The sequence below is a fragment of the Cibotium barometz genome, chromosome 17 (assembly GCF_041138505.1).
Source record: "Cibotium barometz isolate CiBa-2024 chromosome 17, ASM4113850v1, whole genome shotgun sequence".
Taxonomy (NCBI): domain Eukaryota; kingdom Viridiplantae; phylum Streptophyta; class Polypodiopsida; order Cyatheales; family Cibotiaceae; genus Cibotium; species Cibotium barometz.
This window is the reverse complement of record NC_141062.1, coordinates 25,495,644-25,509,981: the sequence shown is the minus strand read 5'-3', so window position 1 is coordinate 25,509,981 and position 14,338 is coordinate 25,495,644. Positions and strand designations below refer to the sequence as shown.

The following is a 14,338-nucleotide window of genomic DNA, read 5'->3' as shown; positions in this document are numbered from 1 at the left end:
GTTGGTGATAACAGCCCTCTCAAGGGTTTTTTGCAAAAGGCTAAGGCAAAGAGAAAAGTGGGCCCGGAAGAGGTACCTGAAGAAACTGCAAGCAACGGTTATGGTTCCCCAAAGAAGATGGAGGACAAAGCTGAAAGCACCAAAGGTGAAAAGAAAGCCACCCGCTCTCAAGAGCTTGCAAAAAACTATGTTAAGACCTTTCCTTTTTTGCCCAGATTCTGTACTGTAAGCAGGCATCTGTCACTGTTCAGTTGTTTAGCCTTTACTTAGTGTTCCCATACCTATGCCCTTCACTCTTATGTCTATGCCATTTTGAAAACCTAATGCCTCTTGTGGCTATCATGTAATTTTTTTTATTTTCTCGGTGAAAATGTCTTTGTGTAATATAATGTTGAGCAGCAGTCCATTATAATTTTCTGCCAATCTATGAACTTCTTCACTTCGTATCGATGTTTCTTTGCAGAGGAAGAGAAACTGGCATTAATTGCCTTGCATGATGTAAATGCGGCCATGCAATGGCAAAAATTATGGAAATGGCGAGTCCGCAAAGCCAAGCAGATAAGGAGACAAAAATTGGAGATTGAAAAGCGGCTCGAACGATATTCACAGCGTGCCCATAGAATTTTTGAGCGCCTAAATTATGTTCACCCATCAGGGGAGGTTATATATGCTGAATGGTATCCTCTTCTAGACCCAATATGGGTGCCTAAGCGACTGTGTGATGAAAAAAGGGCTCTTTTACTAGATCTCAACGGTCTTTTGCTGAGGGTGGTAGAGACTCGCTTCGGTGAAAAGCCCCTTGCATATGCAGATGAAATGTTAAAATACAATGTAGAGGATAAGCAAGTGTTCTGTCGCCAACAAGGACAGCCACATGTTTTTGGACTGGTGTCTTCAGTTCTTCAGTGTGTATATTTGCAGCACAAGCATGCATCGTAAAGTCATAAATATTTGCAGGGCTATTTTTAAATTGCAGGTGCCAAGGATTGCCGGTAGTCCGCAACCCTGGCAGATCTTGAATAAACCTGTGTTTATGAAAGATTTAGCCTTGTTTTGGAAATACAATCCGGCGTACAACGCCCAAAACACGCTTCTGATTGATGATAGCCTCTACAAAGTGTTTCAGAACCCAGCACAAGCTTGGCTCGTTACTCCGAAGCTAGAGGACCAGAGTGCTGAGGAGAGACAACAGTTTCTTATAGAAACTTTGAAAGACTGGCTTTTTCTTTGGCTGCAGTCGGGCGGATGATCGGGCAGTGTATGTGGCTGACAATTTCTTTGATATAGGCTCTAATAACTTCTCTGATGCAGTCATCAAACAGTTGCTAGAGACTGAGAGACAAGCAGAACTTCGTCAGAACCAAAAGGAAGATGACCTAGAAGCAGAGAGAGAGGAGAAAGCTAGGCTGGAGAGGGAAAGAAAAGAAAAGGAACAGCAGAGAGGCGACCTAGAAGCAGAGAGAAAGGAAAAAGGAGAGGAAAAGGAGAAAGTAGAGAAAAAGGAGGGAGCAAAAAAGCCCGGTTTCACTACAAACGCCCTCTGAGGAGGCCTAAAGATTTTTGGCGGGTGTGACTCATTGTAAAATTAAACCCTATGTAATGTTATTTGATGCTGGAAGTTAATGATAATGAGATAATCTTTTCAACAGTTGCCTCCTACTATTCCATTTTTATGTGTTACAGAATTATGTATTGGGGTTTTTTGTTAGGTAGCACACACTATAAAGTAGCAAGTATACAGTTAGCATATACTGTGGTAGTTAGCATACACTATATGCTAGTTAGCATAATCCTGTATGCTAGTTAGCACACTATATAGCAGCTAGTTAGTATACAGTTAGCATATACTGTGCTTGTTAGCATACACTATATGCTAGTTAGCATATACTGTATATGCTAGTCAGCATATGCTGTTTGCTAGTTAGCATACAGTATATGCTAACTAGCATATACTGTATGCTAGTTAGCACACACTATATAGAAGCTTGTTAGTAAACAATTATCATATACTGTGGTAGTTAGCATACAATATATGCTAGTTAGCATATACTGTATGCTAGTAAGCACACGCTATATAGTAGCTAGTGAGTATACAGTTAGCATATATTGTGCTAGTTAGCATACCCTATATGCTAGTTAGCATACACTATATGCTAGTTGGCATATACTGTATGCCATAGCACACGCTATATGCTAGTAAGCACACAATATAAATTAGGTAGTTAGTATACAGTTAACATGTACTGTGCGAGTTAGCATATAGTATATGCTAGTTAGCCTATACTATATACTAGTTAGCATACTATATATGCTAGTTAGCATACGCTTTATGCTAGCTAGCACACACTTTGTAGAAGCTTGTTAGTCAGCATATACTGTATATGCTAGTCAGCATATACTGTTTGCTAGTTAGCATATAGTATATGCTAACTAGCATATACTGTATGCTAGTTAGCATATGCTTTATGCTAGTTAGCACACACTATGTAGAAGCTTGTTAGTAAACAATTATCATATACTACGGTAGTTAGCATACACTATATGCTAGTTAGCATATACCGTATGCGCACACGCTATATAGTAGCTAGTGTGCATACAGTTAGCATATACTGTGCTAGATAGCATACACTATATGCTAGTTAGCATACACTATATGCTAGTTGGCATATATTGTATGCTAGTTGGCATACGCTATATACTAGTAAGCACACAATATAAATTAGGTAGTTAGCATATACTGTGCTAGTTAGCATACACTATATGCTAGTTAGCATACACTATATGCTAGTGTATGCTAGTTGGCATTTACTGTATGCTAGTTGGCATACGCTATATACTAGTAAGCACACAATATAAATTAGGTAGTTACTAGTTAGCATACTTTATATGCTAGTTAGGATACACTGTATGCTAGTTAGCATACGCTTTATGCTAGCTAGCACACACTTTGTAGAAGCTTGTTAGTACACAATTAGCATTTACTGTGGTAGTAGTAAGCATACACAAAATACAAAATAGAATAAAAGACCATGACGCTCATGTCAAAAATCGAATGGCATGCTGTTATAGATTGCTTCATAATCTTCGGGGGTGATTGTGTACATTTACCTTCTCTTTTGCATGTGTTTCATGGGTATCTTGATACAACGTACAAGATTTGAAAGTATGTGAACAATAGGTTGATTGTAATACAGTATGTGAACAACAGGTTGATTGAAAGTATGTGAACAACAGGTTGATTGTAGTCTAGTTTGAAGGTGTATGCATCCACTTGCTTGTAATACAGTCCTTGCACGACATAAGAGCCTTTGTCAATTACATTGTTCCACTCATCAATGTAACCCTGTTTTGCCTTTTCTTTTACTACAATGCACTTTACCAAGTAAAAGTCTACATTCTCATCATTGGTTGTAGCATCCGGATTCACTGCAAAAGTGTCACCAACACACAAAGCACTACTTAATGCATCATGGTGGCCTTCATACACGAATTTTTCATATCCAATGATCTGTCCTTCAAGCGCATCATCAGTCGGAGTGTCTTCTTCATCCTCAACTTCATCAGACAATGGCATCAGAATGTGATAATCCCAAGGCTGCACATGAGATTTGTTAGTGCAGTGATTCCAACTATGGTTCATGCATGCATCACAAAAGCATGCCAATGGTCTTGTGGCAATGGCAGTTGCATCCTGCCGGTTGTGACCGCGAAAAGCATGCAAGGTGCGAGACTTCTCAACCGTGGCACAATTCCATTTAACCTCCATGTTTACATCACCTACTTTGATCTCCCAAAACACACGGGCACATTCCCTTTCTTTTAGAGGATATGATGCAGCTGCTTCCTTTGATAGGTTGGCTTGGCAATAGGCAACCACATCTGCAGCACACTTTAAAGTGGCCCCATTAGGCTTCAGCTCTTCATGTGTCAACGATCTTTTAACAACTACGCCTGCACCGTCATGCTCTCCCTTGCCATGTCCTGATCCAAAGAAGAACCAGCTCATCTCCATTCCTATCAGTCCAGCATACCTTGCAACAAAATAGAAAGGCCTAGCAGCCTTAAACTGTGAGGCAGCACCATCTAACCAGACCCAGTGACGTTTTGGAGTGACACCTTCTCTCTGTAACCAGCCACAATGCAGCATAAAACAATGTTGGACAAACAATGTGTCATGCACTTTGTCATCTGATATGAAGAAGTGGATTTTCTTGACTACTTCCCCTTCCCTGTGGTAGTATGTTATGTGCACAAAAATAGTTACTTGACTTGAGTGCCAATGCATGGATTGAATCTCATTTTGCTCCTTGAATGCATAGTTTTCTGCAAAGTCTACAACCGACACAACCACATCGTCACAGGAAATCTAAGAATACAATCCTTGAACTGTTGTGCTTGCCATCGAGAGATATAGTTATGTTTGATAAAAACTTTCAGCTTGGTCTGTAAGAGTTGAAGAAACTCCCAGCACTGCATTTCTTTAGTCACAAGATCTTTTCTCTTTTTTTTGGTCTCCGTGCTTATCTGTTGCCTCCACATATGCAAACAATTTTACAAAGATATTCTTACATGGGCTTTGTGTCTCTAAGCAGCATGTTTCTAGCTTTTTCACACCACATTTCTTACATTCGCCCATCAAACACTCACTATTGTGGTAACCAGCATCTATCTGCTTCGGGCAGAGAACTGACTCCCATATATGTGTGACACCTTTGTAAGTTTGACATAAAGCCATGCAACCCCTGCTAGTTTCATCACCTCTGACGCAAATGCTGCATGTACATCTGCATTGGGCTCCATGCAGCCCGAATGACTGAGACCGCATATGGTTAAGTGTGTCCTTTAAAAAGGACATCTGCACATGATATTCGCAGCAGCATGTGTATCTATCTTTCAGCCGCCGTACAAAAAATGGCTTCATCATCTCAAACATTCTCATACCTATTTTGCAATCTGGATGCTTTTCTTTGAATCTGTAGAAGAGCTCAACCTGCAATTATGAGAGTTAGAAGGCGATTATTATGCTAGTTATGCTAATTAGTATATAGGCCATGCACGGAAGCATACTGTATGTAACCAGCACTTACAGTATGCTTCCATGCATGTGCAGTATGTTAACTAGCACTCACAGTATGCTAACTAGCACTTGCAGAATGCTAACTAGCACTGACAGTATGCTAACTAACACATTCAATAGGCTAATTGGTACATTCAGTATGCTAAGTAGCACATTCAGTTAGCTAATTGGTACATTCAGTGTGCTAACTAGCACAAACAATGCTAACTAGCACAAACAGTGCTAAACTAGCACAAATAGTATGCTAACAAGCACATTCATTATGCTAACTAGCACATTCAGTATGCTAAGTAGCACTTACAGTATGCTAACCAGCACATTCAGTATGCTAAGTAGCACTCACAGTATACTAATAAGCACATACAGAGTGCTAACTATCACTAATCATATGCTAACTAGCACTTACAGTATGCTAAGATGCACCTACATTATGCTAACTAGCACCTTGAGTATGCTAACTAGCACTTAGAGTATGCTAACTAGCACTTACAGTATGCTAATCAGCACCTACCATATGCGAACTAGCACTCACAGCATGCTTACTAGCATTTACATGCTAACTAGCATGTAGAGTGTGCTAATCAGCACATAGAGTATGCTAATTAGCATACACAGTCTGCTAACTAGCATTTACAGTGTGCCTCCAGGTATGGCTTGTATACTAACTAGCATATAGAGTGTGCTAATTAGCACATAGAGTATGCTAACTAGCATACACAGTCTGCTAACTAGCATTTACAGTGTGCCTCCAGGTATGGCTTGTATACTAATTAGCATTACTAATATGATAAATAACGCACTCTGTAAGATGATCAACATATTAAAGATTTGAACTAGCATATATAGTATAGCATGTTCTAGCATGTAGAGTGTGCTAATTAGCACATAGAGTATGCTAACTAGCATACACAGTCTACTAACTAGCATTTACAGTGTGCCTACAAGTATGGCTTGTATACTAATTAGCATTACTAATATGATAAATAACACACTCTGTAAGGTGATCAACATATTGAAGATTTGAACTAGCATATATAGTATAGCATGTTCTAGCTAGAATAAACCATAAACAACCACAGTGTAAATAACAACCAGTATGCTAACTGTAAAGTTTCACATGCTTTTTAGTGTACTCGAATAATGGTGCTTTGGTTAGATCAATTACCTGAGGTTCATCAAGGAGGTGTACGTACAGGGTGCTTTATGTAATTTTTTCTCCCCATCCTCTTTCGACAAACATCTTTTGTCTCATCCCTCCAAAATGTGTAAACCAGCTCTTTCATATCATCTGTGATTGTGCTACGACGGGCATGTTTTTGACATGCAGCCAATGAAAACATTCCACCGTCAACATTCGATGTCACCCGCAATTTAGCCTTGTACAAGGATCGACGCGAATCTTTAAGGAGTCTCGAGACTTTTGACATTTGCATGTTCTCCTTTGAATTCAACATCATGGACAATGCTGTATGCTTCAAATACAACTCCTCATTACAGCTTGGCTGCTTTACAAGCGCCAAGGTATTACGAACATTGCACATGATTGCACTTTGAATAGTAGACTCCTCTGGACACACTGCTTGCACGACAGGATGATGAGATACTAGATTCCAAATTTCTTGCTTGTCTTCTATACCAATTCCTTCAGTCCTCCTCTTGAACAGTGCCACAATCTCAGACGAGATTTTCTTCTTCTTTTCCTCCTCAAAGGCAAGCTCTCGAACCTGAACCTGCTTAAGTTTTTTCTTCTCTCGTTGTTTCCTCTTTCTTTGTCTCTCATAATCCCTAATGGCAGTACAAGTTGGGTCCTCCAAGTTCGGATTCATTGTCTGTAAAGGATCCCTTCTGCTACCTTCATCTGCTGCCCTTGAACGCGCAAGTAAACCTACCAGATCAGATTGCAAGGTATGGTTCGCCGTAACTCTATGAGATGGGGAGGAAGTGGGCTACACGGAGAGAATGCGAGGCAAAGGGAGAGGGTGAGACTATTTGAGCACCATCACAAAGAGAGAGAGAGAGAGAGAGAGCGCTCATCCACTACACCATGACTTTAGTAACTGAAAAGATGCTACATTTGAATTTGGCGCCGAGTAAATTTAACATTAATTATGGAAAGTTTATTTCAAAATGGACATATTCTTGGCTCTCGAATGTATGCTAACAAGCACTACTAACTAGCATTGTCTGGGACAGCATTTTTTGTGCACGTTAACATGCTTCTACCCTTAGGTATAGATATGCTTAGCATCACTTCTTGTGTGCTTATTGAGTTAAAGGAACTGATGGGGCTGGAGGTTTGGATACAACACTGTTGCAAGGGGTTCCCCCTTGACAAATCTTTGCTCGTCATTGGGACTCCGGCCAAAAGGTGGTTGCCACATCCTTGCATGTGCATCATACTTTCCTTGGCTAGCTAGGGTACTTTACTCCTTCTTGGTGACCTCCCTCCAGGGTTGCTGATGAAGTCAAGGTTTGGGGGGTGGTCTTCGTCTTCATGGGGTGAGTTTTTAGATCTGCATAATGGTTTGAGGGGTTGGCCAATGGTGGCGGTGAGGCGAGTGTGTTGTTTAGTGTTAGAGGTTACCTGAGGTGGTGGTTTCTGTAAGTGGAGGACGAGGCTTCGAATGTTGAAAGATTTGGGGTGTCCTCATCCACTAGTGGTACGATAACCATTTTGAAGGGGAGCTCAAGTTTGCGGTACTTTTTTGCCAGATTGACGTGATGCAATCTTTAGCCGCAACCCATCTCCTCCCGAGGATGATGCTCTCTTTCAATGTACCTGTGAGTCAATCAAAACTATCACGATGAAGGTTTTATCCAATTAGAAAGTCCGTGGTAATGGTTACTGTTTTGCAGATGGTGAGAGGGGTAGGTGGCCTAATGAGGTCCACATCTCCCAATATAAAATTTTATAGGTAGAGTGTCAAACCAGGGCAGGCCATGTAGCTAGGTGGTTTGTTTGGAGGAACTCTAACTCAAGACAAGCTGGTTCCACTCATTCTATCTCGAACATGTCAAGCACGAACATGGATATGATTTCAACACCATCCAATTGTGTAAACCTTGTCCCAAGCTTCTGGGGAAGAGTGTCCATGGTAGCAAGAACATGAATCCAGTCCTCGGAGTCAGCAAGCTCCAGGAGGGACTCATATTTTTGGTCCTCATCTTCACCATCCAACATCTTGTTTTAACAATGCTTATGGATGTCAATCGACGTGGTGTGAGCTTCTACGTTCAAGCACGCTTATGGATGTCAATCGACGTGGTGTGAGCTTCTGCGTTCAAGCATGCTTTGTAAATATTGAATGAAGTAGTCATTGGTGAGAATGCCTCACCCCATGGGATGAGTCTTTCCTATTTTCAAGTTTATTTTTAAGGAATGGTTATGCTTGCGTATGTAAATGTGATTGGTTTCTCCCAATCTCGTGAACCAGCCTTGTGTCTCTTATGGGTAAGGCCTTTCGAGGATCATGGTGTATAATCCTCTTTTGTGAAAATCCATAACCATGAATGTGTGGTGGAAGCTTAACCCTAAGGTCCTAATTTGTATCTTACAAGATGCCTAAGGGTTTGGCTATGTTAGGCTTGACCATGAGGCTTGTGCCTATCAGTGGGCTTCCCTAGGTGGGATTTCCCAGGGTTCAATAATCCTTGGTGATTATGCTGACACTAGGACCACCATCCAAGATTGCAGAGACTGTCATGCCTTTATAAACAATCGATAACATGCCATTCATTTCATTGCCTTTTCAAAGTAGTATCCCAGCTTGTACATGGGCACTTTTGGTCATCATTTTGTTTTAGGTATGGAAGGAGAGTGCTTACTATAGCATGGCTCATCCTCCTCCTCCTCCTCCTCTTCAGGTTCAAGTTCAGCTGTGTGGGCTCTTAAGTTCCCATTCATCCAGTCAAATAAGTCTCTCAAAAGTTGAGAATTCCCTTGTAAAAGAGAACTTATTAGGACTTGAACTTCCAAGGATAAGAAGGCTGCAAGGCATGCTATGCAATATTCAAAGCTCGTCTTGTCAAAGATACCCCTGCCACAACTGGGTGATTATCACTCACCTGGGACAATCCTAGATAGCAATGGTGGCTGATGCCCCTACCAACTAGGGTGATTATCACTTGGTTGGGAGAATCCTAGTTATTAGTGGTTGATTGATGCCCCTACAAACTAGGGTGATTATCACTTGGTTGGGAGAATCCTAGTTAGTAGTGGTTGATTGATGCCCCTACAAACTAGGGTGATTATCACTTGGTTGGGAGAATCCTAGTTAGTAGTGGTTGATTGATGCCCCTACAAACTAGGGTGATTATCACTTGGTTGGGAGAATCCTAGTTAGTAGTGGTTGATGCCCCTACAAACTAGGGTGATTATTACTCGTTTGGGATAATTCTTGAAAGCATGTTCAAATCCCCACTTGTAACATGTTCCTCTATATGGAATGACGTTGGCGTTTGGCATTGGATTCAAAGATGTAGTTGGGGCATTAGATGTGATGGTTCTAGGACTCTCAACAATTCCCTCCAACAATCGAGGTGGAGTTAGATAGAGAAGAGGAGAAGATGTTGAAGAAAGACGAGCAGTCCTCAGGAACTGTCCTCAGGAAGTAGGTTTCTAACTCATAGAATGTGTTCTCTTTCTTTCTTCTCATTTATATAATTCTGATATTGATGTTTCTTGCATGTCATTTCTACAGCAAGATGGAAGGCCCCTAAGGTATATTATCCACTTCAAACCACTTTCTGCTTAACAAAAGAGGATTTCCACACACAGTATAGCCTCGACATAGAAGGCAAGGACCCAAGGCTCTTAAGGGTTTCAAATGTCTCCGAAGATGATTAGTTGTCAGTATTCAAGCACACGAGGGAGACAGGTGCATATCGGATTAAGTGCAATAGTATTCGAGCAGAGCAGTAGTATCAGATTAAGTGCAGTAGTATTTGAGCAGAGCAGTTCCAGGACGTTTTGATATTTTACAAGGTATACCAGAAACATCCTACGAACATGGAGTTTAATGCCTCATTTGCTAGAGCATACGTGTTGCAGTTCAGTCCAAGTGTTGTCAGAGCAAGAAAGGCAATATCTTTTACTTGGGTTGTTGTTGCCGAGATCACAATAATGATCTTCGAAAAGGCGGCTACTTTGACAACCATTTCCTCCGTTGTTTGGAAGGTAAACAATGGTGGCGTGGACAGTGCCGTGGAGGACAACAAAGGGACACAACTCCAAATTGAAGAAACTCCTAACTCAAGAGCAGCAGCAAGCCAAAGCTTAAGTTTCTTGCATGCAGATTATATGTCTGAGAGGCCTTGAAGATGAAAGCATTAATTGAAGGTGTAGAAATAAGAATGAGAGAGGCCAAGGATGCATATGCAATTTGTGAGAAGAAATTGGAGGCTGCAAAAGTTCAGAAATTGAGTGAGGAGAAATTTGCCAAAGCCCTCAAGCTGTTAAAAGAACAAATGGAAACAACACAATCCAAGTTGGCTTCCTTGCCTGATGAAGACTCCATCACAAGAACCACTTAGTGAGCAGCTAGCAACACAGAAGTCGATGTTGCAGGTTCTTGGAGGAGGATCAACAGATTTTGTGGACCTATCTGTGATTGAGGTGAATTTATTAGTTTTTTTGTTTTTTATATTTATTATATGTGTGTACATTTTGATTGACTGCCTTATGTGTATTTTCTATATGGATATTGATTGACTGCAAGTTGATATGGAGCTATAGGCTGATGTACTTAAGGAGCTAGAAATGCAGCATGCTTTTGCTTATAGAGATGCCTAGTAGAGTCGAAGCAGGCCAACAAGTGTGCCTCTTCCCATCTCCACCTTCTCTAGTCTCCCACACCATAGACAACCTTACTGTAGACAGCAGGAAAGTGTGCTGGGTGTGGGCAGGGTTTTAACGTCAACGAAACCCTGATGTTGGTAGTACTTCCATGCAAGCAGACATATCACTCAATGTGCTTTGCATCATTATGCACTCTTAGGGATCGATGTATATTTCCCTATTGTACTATGGTGATTCCACGTAGTGCTCATTTGAGTGTGGTTTGGAGAGCAGGTAAAGACCTTTGTTTCATTTTTACATGTATATAGTTTGTCACCAATATGCTAGTTATCACTCACATGTATGGTAGTTGATAGGATCCAGTATGCTAGTTAACAGTCACTAACATGTTAGTCAACAGTCACCTATGTTAATTAGCACTCAACATGTTCTAGTTAGTAGTCACCTATTCAATAGTATGCTAGTCATCAACAGTCACCTATATGCTAATTTATAGTCCCCAGTATGCTAGTTAACACTTACCAGCATGCTAGTTAATAGTGCCAAGTATGCTTATTTTGCTTGTTAACAGTCACCTGTTAACAAGCATGATAGTTAATAATGCCTAGTATGCTTGTTAATAGTCACCTATTAACAACCATAATAGTTAACAGTGCCCAATATGCTAGTTTATAGTCCCCACTATGCTATTTTATAGTCCCTAGTATGCTAGTTAACAATGCCCACTATGCCCACTATGCTATTTTATAGTCCCTTATATTATGGTTGTTAATAGTCACCTATTAACAACCATAATAGTTAACAGTGCCCAATATGCTAGTTTATAGTCCCCACTATGCTATTTTATAGTCCCTAGTATGCTAGTTAACAATGCCCACTATGCCCACTATGCTATTTTATAGTCCCTAGTATGCTAGTTTAACAATGCCCACTATGCTTGTTAACAGTCACCTGTTAACAAGCATGATAGTTAACAGTACCCAGTATGCTAGTTAACACTCCCTAGTATGCTTGTTAACAATTTCCAACATATTATTTAACAATCACCTATTCACTAGCATGCTAGCCAACAACCACCCATGTTAGCTAGCACTTAAATATGTTTAGTTAACAGTCACCTGTTCATTAGCATGTTAGTCTCAATAGTCAGCTATGTGTTAGTTAGCACTCAAGTATGTTTTGTTAACAATCACATGCTCACTAGTATTTGACTAGGTCTGTTAGTTAGCAGCACTCATATGTAGATAGCACCCATACGCTAGTGCAATCAACTACTCCCTAGACTCATATGTAGATAGCACCCATACGCTAGTGCAATCAACTACTCCCTAGACTCATATGTAGATAGCACCCATACGCTAGTGCAATCAACTACTCCCTAGACTCATATGTTAGATAGCAAATGCTTTCCAGTTTGTACTTATGTTTTCTAGTTGGTTTGTCTATTTTTGTAGCTCCGTTGACATGCAGCTCATCAAGATGAACAAATGCCCAAAATATGTTTTCACGTGGGAAAATGGAGAGCAGCGTAACAGCGGGTCATATGCACATACATGATAAGGGTGGTGAAGACAACGGCTCTTCTGTAGATTTAGCCAATTTGAAGAATACTACTGATAGTGTCAGTGTTGACATACACCCTATTTACGACATGTCAAATTTGGAGCAGAAAGGTGACATACATGACCTGAATTATAGTGAGACACAAGAGTTGGAGGAGGAAAAGGTACAGGATGAATCAAACCACTTGCAAGAGGACACACTACCGTCTGCCCCATATGAAGAAATTGCAGATGTCCTGGAGTTGAAAAGTCACGGATATGATCTAAAGATTGTGAATGTAGGAGATAACTCTCCCTTGGGACACCTTGTAGGTCAGATTGCAAGGAAGAAGGGTCATGAGCACATGGTGAGCCGAGCATCTCCTGCAAAGAAATGGAAGGTCACGGTAGGTAGTACAACAAAATCCCAGAAACCAAAATCACCTAGTGTAAAAGTTGGCAAAACTCGTGCATGCAAGAAACTATGAGGTCACAAGGCTAGGTCTTTCTTTTGTTCATCCTAGTAGCTGCTCACCTCATGGAGGTGGTGTATTTTGTAGTTCTCAATTATATTGGAACTATGTTTTGTAAACCAACGATATAATAAAAAATGTCATTTTTTAATCCATAAGTTCCAATTTTGTGTGAGTGCCTAAGTAGTGCAACTTTGTTTGCATGATACTTTGTTCTAGTTATGTGGATGCCCCCATGTTTATGTATTGCAGTTGACTGGTCAGTAGGGGGTTTAATGCATGTTCTTTGGGTGCCTCAAGTTTTGTGTTTGGATGCAAGTTTTCAAGACTATAATCAATTTAGTGAGGTGTTTACACATCTAAACATACCAATCATAGTTGATGTGACGAACCGTTAAAGCAATTGTTGGCCCCTGGGTGTCACAGCCGATAAAGAAACGAAAACAAAAGAAAAGAAAACAAGTAGTCAGGCAAGTGGAAGAAATAGTGATTGATCGAGTGCTACCTGCGGTAACATGTGAAGAGCTACCCCAGAAACCAGCTTCAGAGGAGAATGATTGTAGAGCATTGATACTCGATCTTAATGGTGTGCTGTTGTGCCATTTTAAAGAAGGTGAATACATTCCAAGGTATACAACATGGATGAAAGAGGTGACATATGCCCATAGAGAGCGAGTATTTGTCCATGAGGGAGCCTCTACATTTTTGCTATGGTGCATGGAGAACTTCACTGTGTTTATATGGAGTTGTGCGAGGTCAAAGAATGTAAGCAGGCTGCTAAGGGCAGCATTTCCAAAGTCTGCAACCAAATTAGCAGGCCATATTTTGTCCCAGCAGCATTGTCAAAGACAAAAAGACAACGCAAAAGTTCCTGGAACAGAAAAACTGATTTTTTATAAGTGCCTGTCTGATTTCTAAAGCCACTACAAGCATTTTAACGATTCGAACACTTTGATAGTTGATGATTCAGCTTACAAGTGTTTCAAAAACCCACGTCACTATTGTTAAATCATTCCAAAGCTTGTAGATGTGGAAATGTCAGAAATCGCAGGGTTTCTTAATGACAAGATTCTTAATTGGATTTGGCATTGGTTGCTTGCAGAGAACCGTCCAGAGTATGCAATCACCAATCTTATGTGTACACCCTTGGATAAAGAGAGCCTGGAAGTGTTTTACATGGCAACTAAAAGTAGCTTTAGAGGGATTTTGTAAATTTGTGGCCCAATATGTAATCAATACTTCTTTTCACCTCTTGCGGCCTTTTCGAGGGGCTTTTGTAAAATTTTGTAAATTTTTGGCCCAATATGTAATCATTACAATGAATATACATTCAAAGAATGTGCAGTCTATTAAAGTGTGTATAAACTAACATGTACAATTTATGAAAGAGTGTTGTTTGTTCAAATGAGTCACCTGTTGATTAGTTACAACATTGACCTATTCTCTCTAG

At 40.4% G+C, this 14,338-nt stretch overlaps 1 pseudogene; it reads right to left on the bottom strand.

Moving 5' to 3' along the window:
* Positions 1 to 3,041: 3,041 nt before the first annotated feature.
* LOC147629820 (uncharacterized) lies at positions 3,042 to 3,640 on the bottom strand (annotated as a pseudogene).
* Positions 3,641 to 14,338: the final 10,698 nt, after the last annotated feature.